Source organism: Rhinolophus sinicus, linkage group LG03, assembly GCF_036562045.2.
Source record: "Rhinolophus sinicus isolate RSC01 linkage group LG03, ASM3656204v1, whole genome shotgun sequence".
Lineage (NCBI taxonomy): Eukaryota > Metazoa > Chordata > Mammalia > Chiroptera > Rhinolophidae > Rhinolophus > Rhinolophus sinicus.
Window position 1 is genome coordinate 135,313,929 of NC_133753.1, and position 18,149 is coordinate 135,332,077.

The 18,149-nt window shown below is 37.6% G+C and overlaps 1 protein-coding gene across 1 annotated transcript in view; it reads left to right on the forward strand.

The window, feature by feature from the left end:
• Window positions 1-450: 450 nt before the first annotated feature.
• Window positions 451-18,149, forward strand: part of ERAP1 (endoplasmic reticulum aminopeptidase 1) — a 68,677-nt gene continuing 50,978 nt past the window's right edge. Inside the window, exon 1 of the mRNA XM_074328682.1 lies at window positions 451-606. The gene's annotated coding sequence lies outside the window, so the exon portion shown is untranslated. The remainder of the gene's footprint in view (window positions 607-18,149) is intronic.

Genomic DNA, 18,149 nt, shown 5'->3' on the forward strand with positions numbered 1-18,149 from the left:
ACATACCACAAACACACATGTGTGTGTACATGTGTGTATGTGTTTGCACTAATTACCAGAGAACTGAAATTTCCCTTTCTCTGCATCTTTCTATTCCCTTTTTTTCTGCAATACCAAGAGGGAGATATTTTGGGACTCAAATTCACTTGACTGTGAAAGTAGATTTACTTGTGGCTCAAGCTGTTGAGTAAGTGGTCAAGAGGTGGAAATAATCCAAGGGCAGCCAAAGTTCTGCTGCAATTGCCTCTGGTGGTGAGCCATTAAAAAAATGTCATCACCCTTTTTTTTTTTTTTTTTTTTTTTAGCAAGTACCTGGTTTCTGTGAATCGTGGAAAGGAACAAGTCTTTACCCTAAAATCAGTGTTACTGTGTGATTCACTAGGGAAGCCCCATGGGGAGTATTGATCTGGTCACGCATCTGCCCACCTATTTGGGCTGATTTTTCCTCCACAGTTGTTTCAAGAGTGAGAGATAACAATGCATCCTGTGAAAGTAGTTTTGACAGAATTGTCAATTACATTCTTGCAGCTCAATATCATTGGATATTTATTCAACTTTCCTCATCATTGATTGAAAGCAGTCTTCCACAGACAAGAAGGCTTAATCGTGAGTAACGTCATTATATTTGTTATCATAATAATAATGATGCAACATACAGTCTGTTCTCCTACAATGTATGTTTCGTTAATGCTGATCTGCACATGTGTTAAAAGATAAACTGAGGCATATTAAACATTTTAAGAATTTATTTGCACAACAGCCAATCTGAATTGAGTAGCATCAAACCATTGGAAGTAGTTAGGAACACGATACAAACCAAAGCTAGGGAAAAGACTTTTATAGAGAAGAGGTGAGAGCAAAGCAAGGAAATTACTTGATTGGCTATATAGCTTAAGGCAGGGGTGTCCAACCTGCGGCCCGTGTCCAACTGCGGCCCATGATCCATTGTTAATTGGCCTGCAGCAAATTCCAAAAATATATTTAGTTTACTTAAATAAACCAGGTGAGGCAATATGTACTTCACCTTGAGTGAGTGTCCCGGTTGTTTGTGTATTTTACCACATGTGCCCCTTGGTGAAAAACGTTGAAAAAAGTTTTGACACCCCTGGCTTAAGTGGTTGCACTATTTGGGAAAGTCTCATTAGCTCTTTGTGATTGGTTGTCTCTGTTTCGATTTCTTAACCTTGAGGTATTTACAGGCTTAGGTTTTGGTTTGTTAAAGTATTACAACCACTTCAGACTAATGGCCTCCTTGTTTAATTCATTCAACGTATGTGCTTTGTAAATTGAGCATGAGGTCAGTGTAGAAGTTGTGTGTGTTCATACACAATTTTCTCCAGCACATTAATGTTTAAAAACCATTAGAGCCAAGCTTTCTCACAATTAGAAACAAAAACCAAACTTCACAGTATATTAAGACTTTAAGATTAAAGCTAAACATCCTGCAGAAATACCTTTCCTTTGTGCAAAATGTGGCTTGTTGCGTGGCTTCAAGACCCACTACATTTTCTATTATGTTAAGCTCTCTGGGGAGTCTCAAGTAGAGATGAAGAAGCCTAAAGACATTTAACCTGCATTAAGAGAGAAATTAATGATAAAGAAATTTGTTGTTGGATTGTACTTTAAATTTTGCCTAAACTGGTTTCTATGGAAGTGCCTATCTTTAAGGACATGCATTTCAAAAGAGGAAGGAAGCATGATTCCAGGATAAAAGGCCACAAGGTCGGAATGATTGAGATTCTCTGACAAATGCCCATGGGAATTTAACCATACTTGTAGAATTTCTTCTCAGGAGTCTAATTGGTTTTGTTAGGGCACTGATATCAAAGTTGTATTGGTTTTGAATATTTTGCCCTTAATGTTATTTTTTCCCATAGACCCTGTTATTTTCAGTGTGCAATTTTTGCAAAATGTTAAGTTTTACAGGAACACCTATATGGTGTTATTGTAAATGCCTATACTGTATTTGTCTCTTGAACAAAGGGATGAAAATAAAAACCAAGAGGACTCAGAGTTCTTATACAACATTGGCCTTCAATAATGTGAATGCATAAATCTGCTTAATCTGAATTGTTTATAAATCTAAGTAAACTTGTGGGCTTTAGACCACTTCATCAACCCCTGTTTACATACTTGGGGTGGCTATTGAATAATAACATGGTATTAATTTGCATCAGTGACAACAGCCTTTTAGTGACATTTACTACCTACTGGACAGCCACTACGTTGAGTACTTTGCATGAGCATCTCATGTGTTCTCACCACAGACCTAGGAGGTTGATACTATCACTCCCATTTCATAGATGAAGAAAGTCAAGTTTCGGAAGATTAAGTAATTAGCTCAGGTAACATAGAGATACGTGTACATGTATTCAAGACTGAAGGGTCAAGGGTTAGAGCAGGATTATTTAACCCAGGATGGACTCAGAAATGGCTGTGAGAACAGATTTCTCCCAGTGAGGTGATGTCCCTCAAAAACCCATCTTTTGTGGTCCTTTATAAGTGAAGGCTCCCTCCCCTTTGGACACAAATGCAATCGCTACCACTATTAAGAGTCTAGTACTTTGCTTACCTTTCTGAGGTTCAGGAAAGTTATCTTTTCTCGGAACTTGTAAGTACTTTGGGGTTGATTGGTCTTCAGAGTTGTAACACTGTCTCCTTTTACCTTAGGCACTCTGTTCACAAAATAAATTTTAAAATACTACATGGAGAAAACAATCATTGCAAAGCCACATTTGACTGTGAGTTCCATATTTATATCTGCACTGGCCTGTGTGGAAAAGAAACTATGCCTTTCTAAGTTTGTTCCCTAGTTTACAACATGAATAAATAGAATTCATACTATCCAAACCCTTGCAGGGGAAAAGGGGTCCACCGGGCCAAATTAAGTTGATCATAGCTGCCCCCTCTTACCTAACAGGTGCCTTTTATATCTCCCAGTTCTTGGCCTTTGTCCGTCTGAACACACTTCTAACTAGAGATAAGCATATGAGGCATTGATACTGACTTTTGAATAATTTTTTGAACTCTGTAGTGTACAGATACTTAATGTGTGTGAGACTAATTGGCAAGTTTAGCCTCTGTGTCTTGGCCTCATATAACCAGATTTCCCTGCAGACATCTGCTTTATTTCTACTGCACTCGAGATCCTGTTCTCTACCTTCTGCCTCCAGGGTGTTTCCAACCAGGGCAGAGAACAATCATCTTCCCTGGAATGAGTGGCCATAGTCCGGTCCTTAGAGTACACAATGCCTCTTCCTTCCTTGGTGAACTTCTAGACCTGAAGACTGATTTGCTTGTCTTTGTTGTAGCAGATCCTCTGGCCTTGACCCCTTATCTATTTAACTCTGTATTTGTTGAATGAATGAACAAGTACACTTACTACCGGCTCAGTCCAGTCTCCCAACCCTGCCCTGAAACCGAATCAAGGAGCATGATTTTTAACCAACTAAGAGAAATGTTTTAATAAATTATCTCTAGAAAATCAAATTTAAAGTCATCTACAGTCTACTACATATCATTCTGCCTTATTGTGGGTAGAATGCATTCATTTTTCACGGTGAATGAATCATAAGATAATTTAAAACAGTTTAGCCATGAAAGTCCCTGCAGCCTGTGCAGAACTAAGATTAAATTTAAGGCAATAACAATTCCATGTCAGGAGAAAATGAATCTATTCATCATTCGCATTACCATCTGAACATTGTAAAACTAAATTAAAAACTATGGGATTGTAATATGGCTTTTTGAAAAGTCTATTTTAATTGTCAGACTTAAATATGAGACTTTGCATCTAAAATGAGTTATTTTTTCAAAAGCAGAAAAGCACTAAATTATATTCATGGAAACACAATATCATTTTGCTGTTGTTAAATCGAGGTACTAGATCTCGTCCTGAAATTTCAACCAGAAAATTTTGGGAATGAAATGTTTTTCAATATTTCTTTCAAAACTAACCTAAGAACATGACTTTCTTAAGCTACAAACCTAGCTATACAAAAATAAATTGTAATTTTTTTTTTCTATAACTGACTTCTATGTTGAGTCCCAAATCCACTCAGTGACAGAGACTCACTTTTAGCAAAGTAGTCAAAGCAGGGTTTTCTTAGTAAATTCTGAGATTCTATCTTTCTTTTTCAGAGTTTATCTCCTATGTGGAGGTGGGGGAGAGAGCTTTATGCTACACACAGATGGGGGAGGTTGGAGACAGGGACCTGGTCCTCAGTCGGCATTCAAATTCTTTGCTGGCATTCCCTTCTCATAAAAGCATTATTATTCACCTGTTATCTCTGCCAGATTTCATGCTCCTGACTATATGAGGCCAGGAAAATTTAGCAACACTACTTGTTGCAGCAAATTAGGAAACCTAATCTCTTTAACCCATTGTAATAGAAGTAGGAGTTTGGAAGTTAATTAAATTTAGGCTTCTCCCACAGAGAAAACTCGATAAATATTTGTTGGATGAATGAATGAATGAGTGAATGAATGAATGAATGCCTTCATTGCTACACTTTTGAGGGCAAGGAGCCTCTTTGCTTCTCTCTCCACATGACAGAACCACTCTAAGTTTATCACGTGTTCAGAGGATTTGCGGCTTGCTCTCCAGACCACCGTTTCTAACCAGTGGTGTCCTTGCATCGGTCCCCTATTTTTTTATTTCTGTTGTATTTCCTCTGGCTCCTGTCCTTTTTCCTATGTTCCTCAGCTGTCCTAAGAAAAGATTAATATTTCATTGCCATTTTCAGCCAGAGTGATCATGCACTGCTGGCCCCAGCACAAGGCACGTAGTTTAGTTCTTCACTGCCTGTTGGCTGTGCGCCTGCTGTTTCAGTACTGGAATGGCCTGTCACAGTAGTCGCTCCAGCTCCAAGTTTCAAGAGGCAGATTGCCAGAAAACAGAGATAGTACTCACTGTCCTGGATGGAATACATAAAGCAAAATTAGCATCTGCTCGTAGGTCTGCTGTGTCATGCCTGTAGGTTTTCTGGACACAAACCTATAAGACCCAGGCTGGGAAAAGAAAGAAACCAAAGAAAAGCAGCCTCAGAAAAATGTTTGACGTTATATGTCAAACAAACCGTCCAAGCTAACTGCGGTAGTAGACATGCCAAACACGGGTCTGTCTTCTAAGTTTGCAGAGAGCTTTAGACTTTTATTTGCCTCAGTATTTAGATTACAATCTAATTAATGCATAGATTCTGGTGTCCCTGCTCATTCTTCATCAGTGAAGGGAGACACAGGATACAAGCCCTGGTGCAGTCTGATTAAGGAAACCACGTTCACCCACTTCTCAAATTGATGCTGCAACAGACCCAGAATTATTGCTTAGGAAATTGCTTTCAGATAATCAACTCCTGAAGTCATGTCTTCAATTACAAGAACAGTTTATTTAATTATTATAAAGCATTAATTAAATATAGAGCCTAATTTAATTATCCTGGGCTTTTAATCACCTGAAACCCTTTCTTATTGGAAATAATTTTCAGGAATGTGATTAATGTATTTGAGTAGGTATTTTTGAGGAAACAGAAGAAAAGTGAAAGAAATTCACATAGATAGTTTTGAGGGAGTAGAAAGAAACGTGAAGGAAATTGAGCACACCAATAAGTTTTTTCCCTCAACCTCTATGATTAGTTTTCTCTGTCTCTAGGGCAGCATTTTACAAAATGTGCCCTATGGGATGCTAATGTGTGGTGGGGGGAAGGCAAAGGGGAGGCGTCTGTGGACCACCAGGTTGGGAAAGCAGTGGCCTAGATGGGTTTTAGAAGTTTAATTTTGAATTTTTGTTTTTTACCAGAGCCTTTAGTCCCATACCAACATGCAGTGTATATCTCTAAGAGAAAGAAATGCATGCAGCATTTCCCAGGGTTATTTGAATGGCATGGTAGGAGATCTTGCTGTCCTGGTGTTTTAGGGAACACATTCTGGGAAGCCTACACTCTACAGGTAATAAAAGTAATTGTCAGGACATATTTAAATAGGGTGTTTACACTAAAAGGACAGTTGAAAATTGATAGCGGAGCAACACAAGCTGTACGGAAGCAATTACTCTTGGTACAACTGCGTCTGATTCCATTTACACACGTGTCAGTCTTGTCTGTGTCATTAGGTTGCTAAACTAAATACACAATGTTGAAGTGAAATTAGAAGGGCTATTTTTCAAAATCAGCAATACTTAAAAGAAATCTATCTTGTTTAGTTTCTTCTTATTGTTCAAAAAAGTAAGGGTTTATTTAAATAGATTGAGGGAACTTCTATTTCAATGTTATAATACATAGAAATTACAAAATTAAGCTTAAAGAATTCATAGGGCACTTCTCCCAGAATTTGAGTTCTTTATTATAACAGGAAGGGTTCATCAGGGAAAAGTTCTCATACGGAGTCTTTTAGCATCCGCTTATTTCTCTCAACTCTTCTTATTCACAAATATTGGTTTTCAGGTTATGTTCATCCAGCACATTTTTTAAAAGATTTGTCTCATTTGGGCTTAACTTTTAAATGGCATTTTCCTGGACACGTATTATGCCATTCCAATGACTAGCTGATTATAGCCTCCAAATAGGACCTTCAGTTCACCATTTATTCCAGTTCAAAATGTCTTTATGTCACCAGTAGCACTCTCACAAATCAATCACTCATTCTTTTACCATGGCGTCTCTAGTTTTAGGTTCCTAACTTGCATTCATTTTCTCTTTGGCTGGATGGGAGAGGAGATGCTGGGGGTTAGTTAGTATTCTAGGTGTGATCCCAGTAGCAACGGCATCACGGCATCACGTGGGAGCTTGTTAGAAATGCTGACCCTCCTACCCCATCCCAGACTCACTGAATCAGAATCTTCACATGAACAAGATTCCCAGGAAGTTCATATGCACATTGAAGTTTAAGGAGAACCAGTACAGGACACCAGTTCTCACACTGGAAATCATTGGAATCACCTTGGGAGTTTCCTGAAAAGTATTGGTGCCTGGCTTCCCCTTGTAGAGATTCTGATTCAACTGGTATGGAGTCTGGCCTGGATGTCAGGAGTCTTAAAACCTCCCTGGGTCATTCTAATCTGCAGAAAGCTTTCAGAACCTTTGGTCAGGGAGAGAGGAAGGGTAAATAGACCAGGGTAGTGTCTCTCAACCTTTGGTGTCTATCACCACCAAATAAAACAATAAAGCAACACAGAGGACCAGGCTGCTGAAGCAGGACAGACCCTAAGCCTTTGGATGTGCCATGATTCCCAGTTGATGCTGACAAACACCAGTGTTTAAGAACCACTGGGCCAGGAAAGTATATATAATCACTGGGCAGCTTTAAGAGCCTCTTTGAAGTTCCTAGAGATCTGCATTGGGTTCTGCTTTTCACAACTCAGAATGCTCATAGAAGCCTCAGTGCGATCTTTCTATTACCTTCCTATTTTAGCATCTAATATGTATCAAGAACCGATTCTTCCAGGGATTAAATTATGCCCAATTGTTTCCTAGACTAGTACTACCAAGAACATCTTTTTCACATGTGGATCTTCAAAGAAAAAAATTCCAAAGATGTAAAGTCACGTATTCATGTAATTTCTTTCCCTCTGTTCTCAGGACATACATGAAAATGTGCATGTGCAAATATATTTAGATTCATAGACTTTTAGAGCTAAAGTGGCTCTTAGGGATGATCTAATGGAATTGTCATTTTCAGTTGAGGAAAGGAAAGACTGGAAGATGTGAGTGTGTACTCCAAGTTCATACAGGGAATGGCAGAATATGAGCAATAGTACTGAGAATTTTAAAAAATGTAAGTAGCCAACCTGCCACATCAGCCTACACTACGTGGACTAACTACTATAAAGATAAATTAATCAAATAAAAGAACCAAGTTATAGGTAATATGTTTACCAATGTGCAATGTAACTAAGCCCAAATGATGAGTTTGGATAAACGCTATAATTAGTGTGACTTTTACACTAACATCCTTTTTTTTTTTTTTTAAGATTTTATTGGGGAAGGGGAACAGGAGTTTATTGGGGAACAGTGTATACTTTCAGGGCTTTTTTCCAAGTCAAGTTGTTGTCCTTTCAATCTTAGTTGTGGAGGGTGCAGCTCAGCTCCAGGTCCAGTTGCCATTGCTAGTTGCAGGGGGCGCAGCCCACCATCCCTTGCGGGACTCCAGGAGCTGAACCGGCAACCTTGTGGTTGAGAGCCCACTGGCTCATGTGGGAATCGAACCGGCAGCCTTCGGGGTTAGGAGCATGGAGCTCTAACCGCCTGAGCCACCGGGCCGGCCCCTGACATCCTTATTTTTTATCAATGTTTCTCTTCCCAGTTTAACTCTCTATTATATACAACCAGCATTAGAGCTCAGTTTTTTCCCCAGTGACACACGTAGTTTGTCCTATTAAATGTATACACTGTTCTGTAGACAGGTTTGTAAATTTTGAGTGATAGAGTGCCTTCCCGCCCAGGCTTATCTGGGAGGAGGCTCAGACATCACTGTCCTGACCCCATTTGTCATCCCTGATTCCTCTGCCTCTCTTACCTATTCCTGAAGCTGCAGTATCTTAGCTTCTTTACAGGATCAAAGATGAGTACTTATAAATAAAAAATGTAGGTTCCATAATGTGTAGATCACAAGCCCTTTTAAAGCATTTCAGCAGTTTTCTCCAAAGGAGGTAGAAGCCTCATTGGATAGAGTTCTGAAAATAAGGTTTGTTTTCACACTCTATTGTCCTCCATCCCACCTGTGACCCTCTCTTTCTCTGTCTCCCGACCAGCACACCATGACTTTGACCTATCATCTGTTCCCACAGCCTTTCCCCCACGGGACTCTTCGACCAGGCCTACCCTCTAATATGTTTTTCTACTTCTCTCAGGGACTGGAGCATCTGATAACTTACTCAAACTAAAATGTTACTACATTAATGAGTAACCATATTATTTTATGCTTTTTTTAAATCACACATATCAAAAGCTGTTTGTGATTGGCTTGAGCAAAAAAAACGAAGAAAAAGAAAAAAAGAAAAATTGGAAGGAAACTGAATGGAAGGGCTGTCTCAGAGAATTTAAGAGTTGCACTCCTTAGCCCTGGGAAATGCAGGAAATGGGACAAGAAGTGTGCTTGAATCTCGACTGAGGGGCTGACATTAAAGTGACTCATGTCCATGGGCATGGTGGACTTGGGAGAGACTGTTGTTGCATTTTCAGGAGTTTTGCAAACCAAATGAAATGGCATTGGTAGCTTGCAATTGGCCATGATGTATGTATACCAATGACATTGGCAAATGCTACAAAAAGCATTCCCAGCACACTGACACCCAGCTCTAACTCTGTCCCAAACTTCAAATTGTAAAGAAAGATTATTGGACTGGCGCCATCTAAGTGTCCACTTCTGCGTTAATTATGTATGGCCAGGAAAAGAAGGTTATAATATGTAAACAAAGAAAGCAAACCTTCTATCTATTTGTCTGTCTGTCTGTCTGTCATCTATCAATGATGCCCTAAGAGAAAGGAATTTTATGAACTGGGCCACCACGCAAGGGTTTTCTGTCTAGTCACTGTGCCTTTTCAGATAACATATTTGTATTTTAATCAGGGTTAAGCAGTTAGGAAATTAGGAGATATGACACATGCTCTCGGGAGGTGTGAATTTATGTACCCAGCCATGACAGTGATAAGTGCAGCAGCTACTCCAGTGGGTCACAACTGACTCCACATTTTAATCACCTGGGACCTTTCAAAGTAGACCAATGCCTCAACCCCATCAGGCAGAGATTTTGCTTTAACGGAATATCAGCGTGTTTGAAAGCACCCCATATATAGAGATTATGAGTTGACATCACTAAAGTCGTCAGGGAAATAAAATCTTGACATATTTGTCACTTGCTGCTAAGACAGAACTACTATCTATAGACTTTTACAGTATCATATATGGCACTCTTAAATTTTATATGATGTTATAGACTCTGAAGTGGACCGTGATTCATTGTGAAAAAGGAAGAAAGAGTGAAAATGAAGCAGTTGCTATGCCCTCCAGCATCGGGGACCACCATTCTCCCTGGGGAGTGAGAAAGTATACTTCAGGGCTGAAAAGCAGAAAAGAGATGGCTCTAGCAGCTTGGCAATAATGTCTCAGGCCCCCTGTTGGGGTGAATAAGTCACGGAGTCTGTATATAAACCTGAGAAGTTTTGAGGCAGTGGAAATCAGGGAGTTTTCACTCTTGGAAAGATAGGGTTCTTAGGAATACTGATTTACTCATGTGTTGATTCCATTTTTTCTTTCAACCAGCAATTATTTATTAAGCAAGTATTATGTGTAAGGTTCTGTGCTAGGCCCTGGTAATATAGTACCTGGTCTTATTGAATTTCCATTCTAGCAGAAGAGATAAGAAAGGGATAAGAAGCATAGATAAGATAAGAAATAAATACAATTAAGCATTTGATTGCATATGTAAACAGTGCTTTGAAAGCAACAGTGCTTTTGAGTCCATATAACAGGAAGACCTGAAACCCTTTCCTGGGAAGTCTGACGAGGTGAGGGAAACTTCTGGAAGTGATATTTGAGCTAAGATTTGAATATTTGTAAGATTTATTAAGGGAATTTGAGGATGGAGATTGTTTCGGGATGATAAAATATCATGTGGAAATGGCTGTTTGGCAGGAAGGTGGCTAATGTATTTGAGGAGCTGAAAGAAGTCTAGTGTAGCTGTTGGTCAGGGAGTGGGAAGGAAATAAGATGGTAAAGATGGCTGAAAAATGATCATGCAGGGACATGCAGACTATGTTGTTATATATCCTAAAGGTAATGAAAAACAAAGAAAGGGTTTTAAAAATAATTTTTATTGTAAAGAATTTGGCTTGTCTTTGTCCCTACTTCCTGGGAAATAACCTCTAAATCTTTGGAACTTCCTGAGGAATAGGTATCTTCATTATTCATGGTAGACTCCTTGGACCACACCTGAGTTTATGCTAATAAGGTGACTCAGGATTGGAGCTGGTCACACCAAAACGACCAATCATGTGATTAGAGATTTAGGGCTTTGAGTCACATGTTACCAGCCTGACCTCTGAAGAGAGCAGTGGGACTGGAGATTAACTTGAGACATGTGGTCCATGATTCAGGCAATCATTCCTATGTAATACAACTCCAATAAAAACTCTTAACTGCCCAAAGCTCAGGCGAACTTTCTGGTTGGAGATACACATTACCAATGATGGTAACATATTCTGAGGACATGAAAGCTCCATGTTTGGGACCCTCTTAGGTGTTGCCCATGTGTCTCTTCATTTGACTGTTCCTGATTTATAGTCTTATAATAAAACTGTAATTGTAAGTGTAGTGCTTTCCTGAGTTCTGTGAGTCATTCTAACAAATTATCAAATGTCAGGGGATTGTGGGAACACCTGGCTTTGTAGCCAGTTGGTCAAAAGTGTGGGTGGTGGAGAATCCCCAAGCTTGTAACTGATATCTGAAGTGAAGGCTGTTTCACAGGAGGCTATGCCCTTAACCTGTAAAGTCTGCACTAATTTCAGACAGTTAATGTAAGAATTGCATTGTAAATAGGGGTGTGTGTGTGTGTGTGTGTGTGTGTGTGTGTTATGGAGAGTGATTTACTTAGTTCTCCCACGTTGCTGTTTTGGGCTCAAACTTAACTTTTTTGCTTCCTCTGTGAAACCTTTCCAACTTCAAAGGAAGAGTTTGTAGCTCACTACTTGTGTTATTAAGGCCTTTCATTCTTTTTCCCTGTTTTGGTATTGTCCAATGTATTCAAATTTTTGGTTCATGTGGCTGAGTCACTCACTTGACTGGCAGCTCCTTCAGGGTAGAACACTCCTCTGAGTCTTCTTCAGATCCTCAGGTCCCATCCTAGGCTCTGAATGGATTGGCCATGATATATGTATATCTATGTATAATTCTTTAGTGCTAAAATGAGTCAGAATTAATTATTTATTAGTTAGGTCTTCCATCAATTTTGTTGAAAGCAAAGATTTGGAAATCATTTTGCAATGAAAAAAGGATTAGTTACCCAGTCATTGGAGGCATTTGCTTTCTAAATACCAACAACAATATTTTACATTTTTCTTTATATTTGCATTGTGAGGGTTTTCTCAACCCAGGAATTATATCATAGTAAGATTAGCCATGGAGAGAGGTTGACCTGTCTTTGTAAAGTGAAAGGTTATAAGGACATCTTGTACGATGTCTAAACCTCATGAGTGTTCCCAGATCATGTTCTGGAAACAAATTCCCTGAGAACCACCTGTCTGCCTGGGTGTCCCTTGGAAAGTCTGTGTGTGTTCCCAGAGGCCCAATTACTCCTTTGAAAGACCTGAACCTAGCTAATGAGGTTTGTGGTAGCTAACAAGTAGGATGGGCTTTCCTTACTTGTGAGCCTTGCTACTGCTGGCTTTTGGAAGGATTTATTCTTGTTTCTACAACTTAATTTAGCTGTCACACTACCATTTAAACATGGTCATACGGTGAGAAAAAAACACTATAAACTTAGACTTCAAAATTATGCACACAGAGATACTAAAGAACAAAATAATCAGTAATAAAAAAGTATCTGATGTTCCTTTACATGATTTCATACAAATAAACCTCTCTATACTTAGGGATTCTATTTTATTGTTGTTGTTCAAAGATATACGACAGGAAATTCTGTCCACAGGATTGGCATTTGAGACCAGCATTTGAGCTTCTATCTGGCTTTCATTTGTGTTTTTCAGGATTCATACCATTTAATGGGGCAGTGTCCTGTTCTCAAGGAACTTGACAGGTCTTTGAGGACCCTATCACATGTCAAGAATCACTCAGCAAGCCCCAAAGCAGTTCCAAAGCAACTTTTGTCATAACCTACTTGGCAACTCCAATTATTCTTGAGCCTTCTGGGATAGTCAACAGAAGCATTTTGCCTTTCTCACTAGGCAGTGTCATAATTTTACCTCAAGCCACAGACAGTGTCAGTGTTACCTTTTCCACTGATATCAAAGCAAACTTTTCAACCATCAGACTACTCCTAATAGCTGTGTAGGATTCCTTAAGCTCTGGAAGGGTTCAACGTAGAGCACATACTAAAAGCCATTATTCTAGGGGTACTAACCTGGTTGTGTGCATAAGAATCATGTGGGGTGCTTTTTCAAAATGCAAAGTTATAGTCCCTGAATCAGATTTTGTTTCAGTAGGTCTGAAAAACTGCCTATTTCTAGGTAATTATTATCTCAAATTTCTTGTGCTGTCAATATTTGCATTTCACAACAAAAAATAGAAGTGAATCTCCATTAGACGATTTACACAGTATGGGTTAAACACAAGGCAACAATGATTTAGTAATAGGGAAATAGAAAAATTATTCCTTCTTACAGCATCAACCACTTCCAATGATCACATTCCCAGGTCTATTTTCTATATACTTTACTGAAGAATATCAGCAAATTTCAGCTACCACTGATTTGGATTGATTTTATTTTGAATAATACAGTGGCAATAATTATAACTATCAATAATCACTTTGAACGTAAATGGGTGAAGTGCTTCAATAAAAAAACATAGGGTAGCTGAATGGATAAGAAAACAAGACCCATGCATATGCTGTCTACAAGTGATTCACCTCAGATCAAAAGACACACATAGACTGAAAGTAAAGGGATGGAAAAAGATATTTCACCCAAATGGAAATGAGAAAAAAGTTGGGGTAGCAATATGTATGTCGGACAAAATAGAGTTTAAAATGAAGACTATGAAAAAGACAAAGAAGGATATTACATAATAAAGGACTCAATCCAACAAGAGGGCATAACCCTAGTAAACATCTATACACCAAACATAGGAGCATCTAAATATATAAAACAAATATTGACATATGTAAAGGCAGAGATCGACAGCCCACAAGTAGGGGACTTTAATGCTGCAGTGACATCAAAGGACAGATCTTCCAGACCGAAAATCAACAAGCAAACAGCAGCCTTAAATGATACACTAAGCCAGATGAATTTAATTGATATTTTTAGAGCACTTAACCCTAAAGCAGCAAAACATACATTCTTTTCAAGCGCACATGGAACATTTTCCAAGATAGACCACATGTTAGGTTACAAAACAAGTTTCAATAAATTTAAGAAAATTGAAATCATATCAAACATCTCCTCTGATCACAATGGTATGAAACTAGAAATCAATTACAAGAAAAAAAACTGAAAACACACAAATACATGGAGGCTAAATAGCATGCTACTAAATAATGAATGGGTCAAAAATGAGATCAAAGAAGAAACCAAAATGTACCTTGAGACAAACAAAAATGAAAACACAACCCAAATCTGGAACACAGTGAAAGCAGTCCTAAGAGGGGAAATTCATACCAATGAAGGCCTATCTAGAGAAACAAGAAAAATCTTAAATAAACAGTGTAATTTTACACCTATGGGGACTAGAAAATAACAGCAAACAAAGCCCAAAGAAAGTACAAGGAAGGAAATAATAAAGATCAGAGCAGAAATAAACAAAATAGAGGCTAAAAACAAACAAACACCACAATACAAAAGATCAATGAAAGAAAGAAGTGTGTGTTTTTTTTTTTTTATGGATAAACAAAATTGACAAACCTTTAACCAGACTCATCAAGAATAAAAGAGAGAGGATCCAAATAAATATAATCAGAAATGAAAGAGGAGAAGTGACAACAGATACCAAAGAAATACAAAAAAATTTAAGAAAATACTACAAGCAACTATACACCAATAAATTGGACAATCTGGAAGAAACGGATACATTCCTAGAAGCATACAATCTTCTGAATCAAGAAGAAACAGAAAATATAAACAGACTGATTACCACTAATGAAATAGAATCCGCAATCAACAAGCTCCCAAAAAACAAAAGTCCTGGACCAGATGGCTTCACAGGTGAATTTTACTAAACATTCAAAAAGGAATTAACACTTATTCTCCTCAAACTATTCCAAAATATCCAAGAGGAGGGAAGGCTCCCAAGCTCATTTTATGAGGCCACCATTACTCTGATTCAAAAACTAGACAAAGACATTAAAAAAAACAACAAAAAAAAACTATAGGCTGATATCCCTAATGAACATAGATGTAAAAATCCTCAACAAAATATAAGCAAACCAAATTCAGCAATACATTAAAAAGATCATACAGCATGTTCAAGTGGGATTCATTCCTGGTTTGTAAGGTTGGTTTAATATCTGCTAATCAATTAACGTGACACACCACATAAACAAAATGAAAAATAAAAATCATATGGTCATATCAATAGATGCAGAAAAACATTTGACAAATTCCAGCGTGATAAAAATTCTCAGCAAAGTGGGAATAGAGGAAACATATCTTAACATAATAAAGGGTATATATGACAGCTAGTATCATCTTAATGGGAAAAGCTAAATCTATTCTCATTAAGATCAGGAACAACACAAGGATACTCACTTTTATTCAACATGCTATTGGAAATCCTAGCCACAGCAGTCAGACAAGTAAGAAATAAAAGGCATCTAAATTAGAAAGGAAGAAGTAACCTATCATTATTTGCGCATGACATAATACTATACATGAAAAACCTCAAATATCCTTCCAAATAACTATTAGAGCTGATAAATGAATTTAGTAAAGTACAGGATACAAAATTAATATTCAGAAATAAATTGCATTGTTATACACTAATAGCACTATCAGAAAGAGAAATTAAGAAAACAGTCCCATTTACAATGGCATCAAAATAAAATAAAATAAAATACCTCGGAATAAATTTAACCAAGAAAATGAAAGACTTGTACTCAGAAAATTATAAGACATTGAAGAGAGAAATTCAAGTAGATACAAATAAATGGAAACATATACCATGCTCATGGATAAAAATAATGAATATAGTTAAAATTCCATACTACCCAAAGCAATCTATAGATTTAATGCAATCCCTATTAAAATGCCAATAGAAATTATTACAGAACTAGAACAAATAATCCTAAAATTTATATGGTACCATAAAAGACCCTGAGTACACACTGCAATCCTGAGAAAAAAGAACAAAGGTGGAGGTATCACATTACCTGATATCAAATTATAATACAAGGCCATAGTAATCAAAACAGCATGGTATTAGCATAAAAACTGACAAATTAATCAATGGAACAGAATAGAGAGCCCAGAAATAAATCCATGCCTGCATGGCCATTGACTCTATGACAGGAAGCAAGAATATACATTGTGATAAAGACAGTCTATTCAATAAATGCTGCTGGGAACACTGGACAGATACATGCAAAAAATGAAACTGGACCACCTTCTCATGCCATATACAAGAATAAACTCAAAACGGATTATAGACTTAAGTGTCAGACCAAAAACTCTAAAAGGTGTAGAAGAAAATATAGAAAGTAAACTCTCAGGCATTACCCCTAGTACTATTTTTACTGATATATCTCTTTGGGCAAAGCAAACACAAGAAAAAATAAACTAATGGGACTACATCAAACTACAAAGTTTTTACACAGCAAAGGAAACCATTGACAAAACAAAAATACATCCTACTGAATGGGATGTTGCCAATGATACATCTGATAAGGGGTTAATATCCAAAACTTATAAAGAAGTTATACAGCTCAGTACCGAAAAACCCCCAAACATTCCAATTAACAAATGGACAGAGCACCTGAATAGACATTTCTCCAAAGAGAACATACGGATGGCCAATAGACATGAAAAGATGCTCAACATCACTAATCATCAGAGAAATGCAAATTAAAATTAAAACCAAAATGAGATATCACCTCACACCTGTCAGAATGGCCATCATCAATAAACCAACAAAAAACAAGTGTTGGTGAGGATGTGGAGAAAAGGGAACCCTCGTGTACTGTTGGTGGGATTGCAAATTGGTGCAACCACTTTGAAAAACAGTATGGAGGTAAAACTATCTTGTCTTATGACCCAGCAATTCCACTCCTGGGTATTTATCCAAAGAAGTTCAAAACACTAATTCGAAAAGATATATGCACCCCTAGTTTTCTGCAGCTCTGTTCACAATAGCCAAGATATGGAAACAACCAAAATGCCCATCAATAGACAATTGGATAAATAAATGGTGGTACATATATTATACAATGGAGTATTACTCTGCCATGAAAAGAATAAAATCTTTCCATTTGCAACAACATGGATGGACCTAGAGGATATTATGCTAAGTGAAATAAGTCAGACTGAGAAAGACAAATACCATATGATCTCACTTATATGTGGAATCATATGAATGAAGTAAACAAACAAACAAAACAGAAATAGACTCATAGATACAGAGAACAAACTAATGGTTGTTAGATGGGAGTGGGTTGGAGGATGGGTGAGAAAGGTGAAAGGTTTAGGAAGTACAAACTGGTAGTTGCAAAATAGTCATGGGGATGTGAAATAACAATATGGGGAATATAGTCAATAATGTTGTAAAAACTATCTATACTGTCAGATGGCTACTAGACTTACTGGGGAGATTATTTCTTAAATTATGTAAATGTCTAACCACTATGCTGTATACCTGAAATTAATATAAAAATAATATTGACTGTCAACTGTGATAGAAAAATTTCAACAGGAGGGGGAGAGGTGAAGCTGAATAAGAGGTCCAAATTTCTAGGTGTAAAGTAAGTCATGGGAATGTAGTGTACAGCATAGGGAATCTGGTCAATAATATAGTGATATCATGGTACCATGTCATATGCTTGCTGGACTCATCATGGTGATCAATTCTTTAGGTATATAAATGTTGAATAACTATGGTGTACCCGTGAAACTAATAGAATATTGTATGTTAGCTATATTTTTAAGAAAAATCTTTAAAAAGAAATGAAAGAAGGAATCAACATTAATGATATGCACATTATACAATCTTTATGGCTGGGGTTATTATCTCCATTTTATAGATTAGAAAACCCAGGCTAGAAAGCTTAATGGACTCTCACAGATAGAAAGTGGCAGAGCTAGAAGAGAAACCCAGTCTGTTAACTGCAAACCCAGGAGTTAAGCGTGGTGACGAAGTACACACATATGTTGGCCAAAAGAAAACTATTGGAGGAGATTCTTGTGACAGAGTGAAGTAATCTAAACCATTTTAAAAAATGAAATCCCAGTTTAATTGTGCACGTAGAAATCCAATGATACTAACCATTTAAG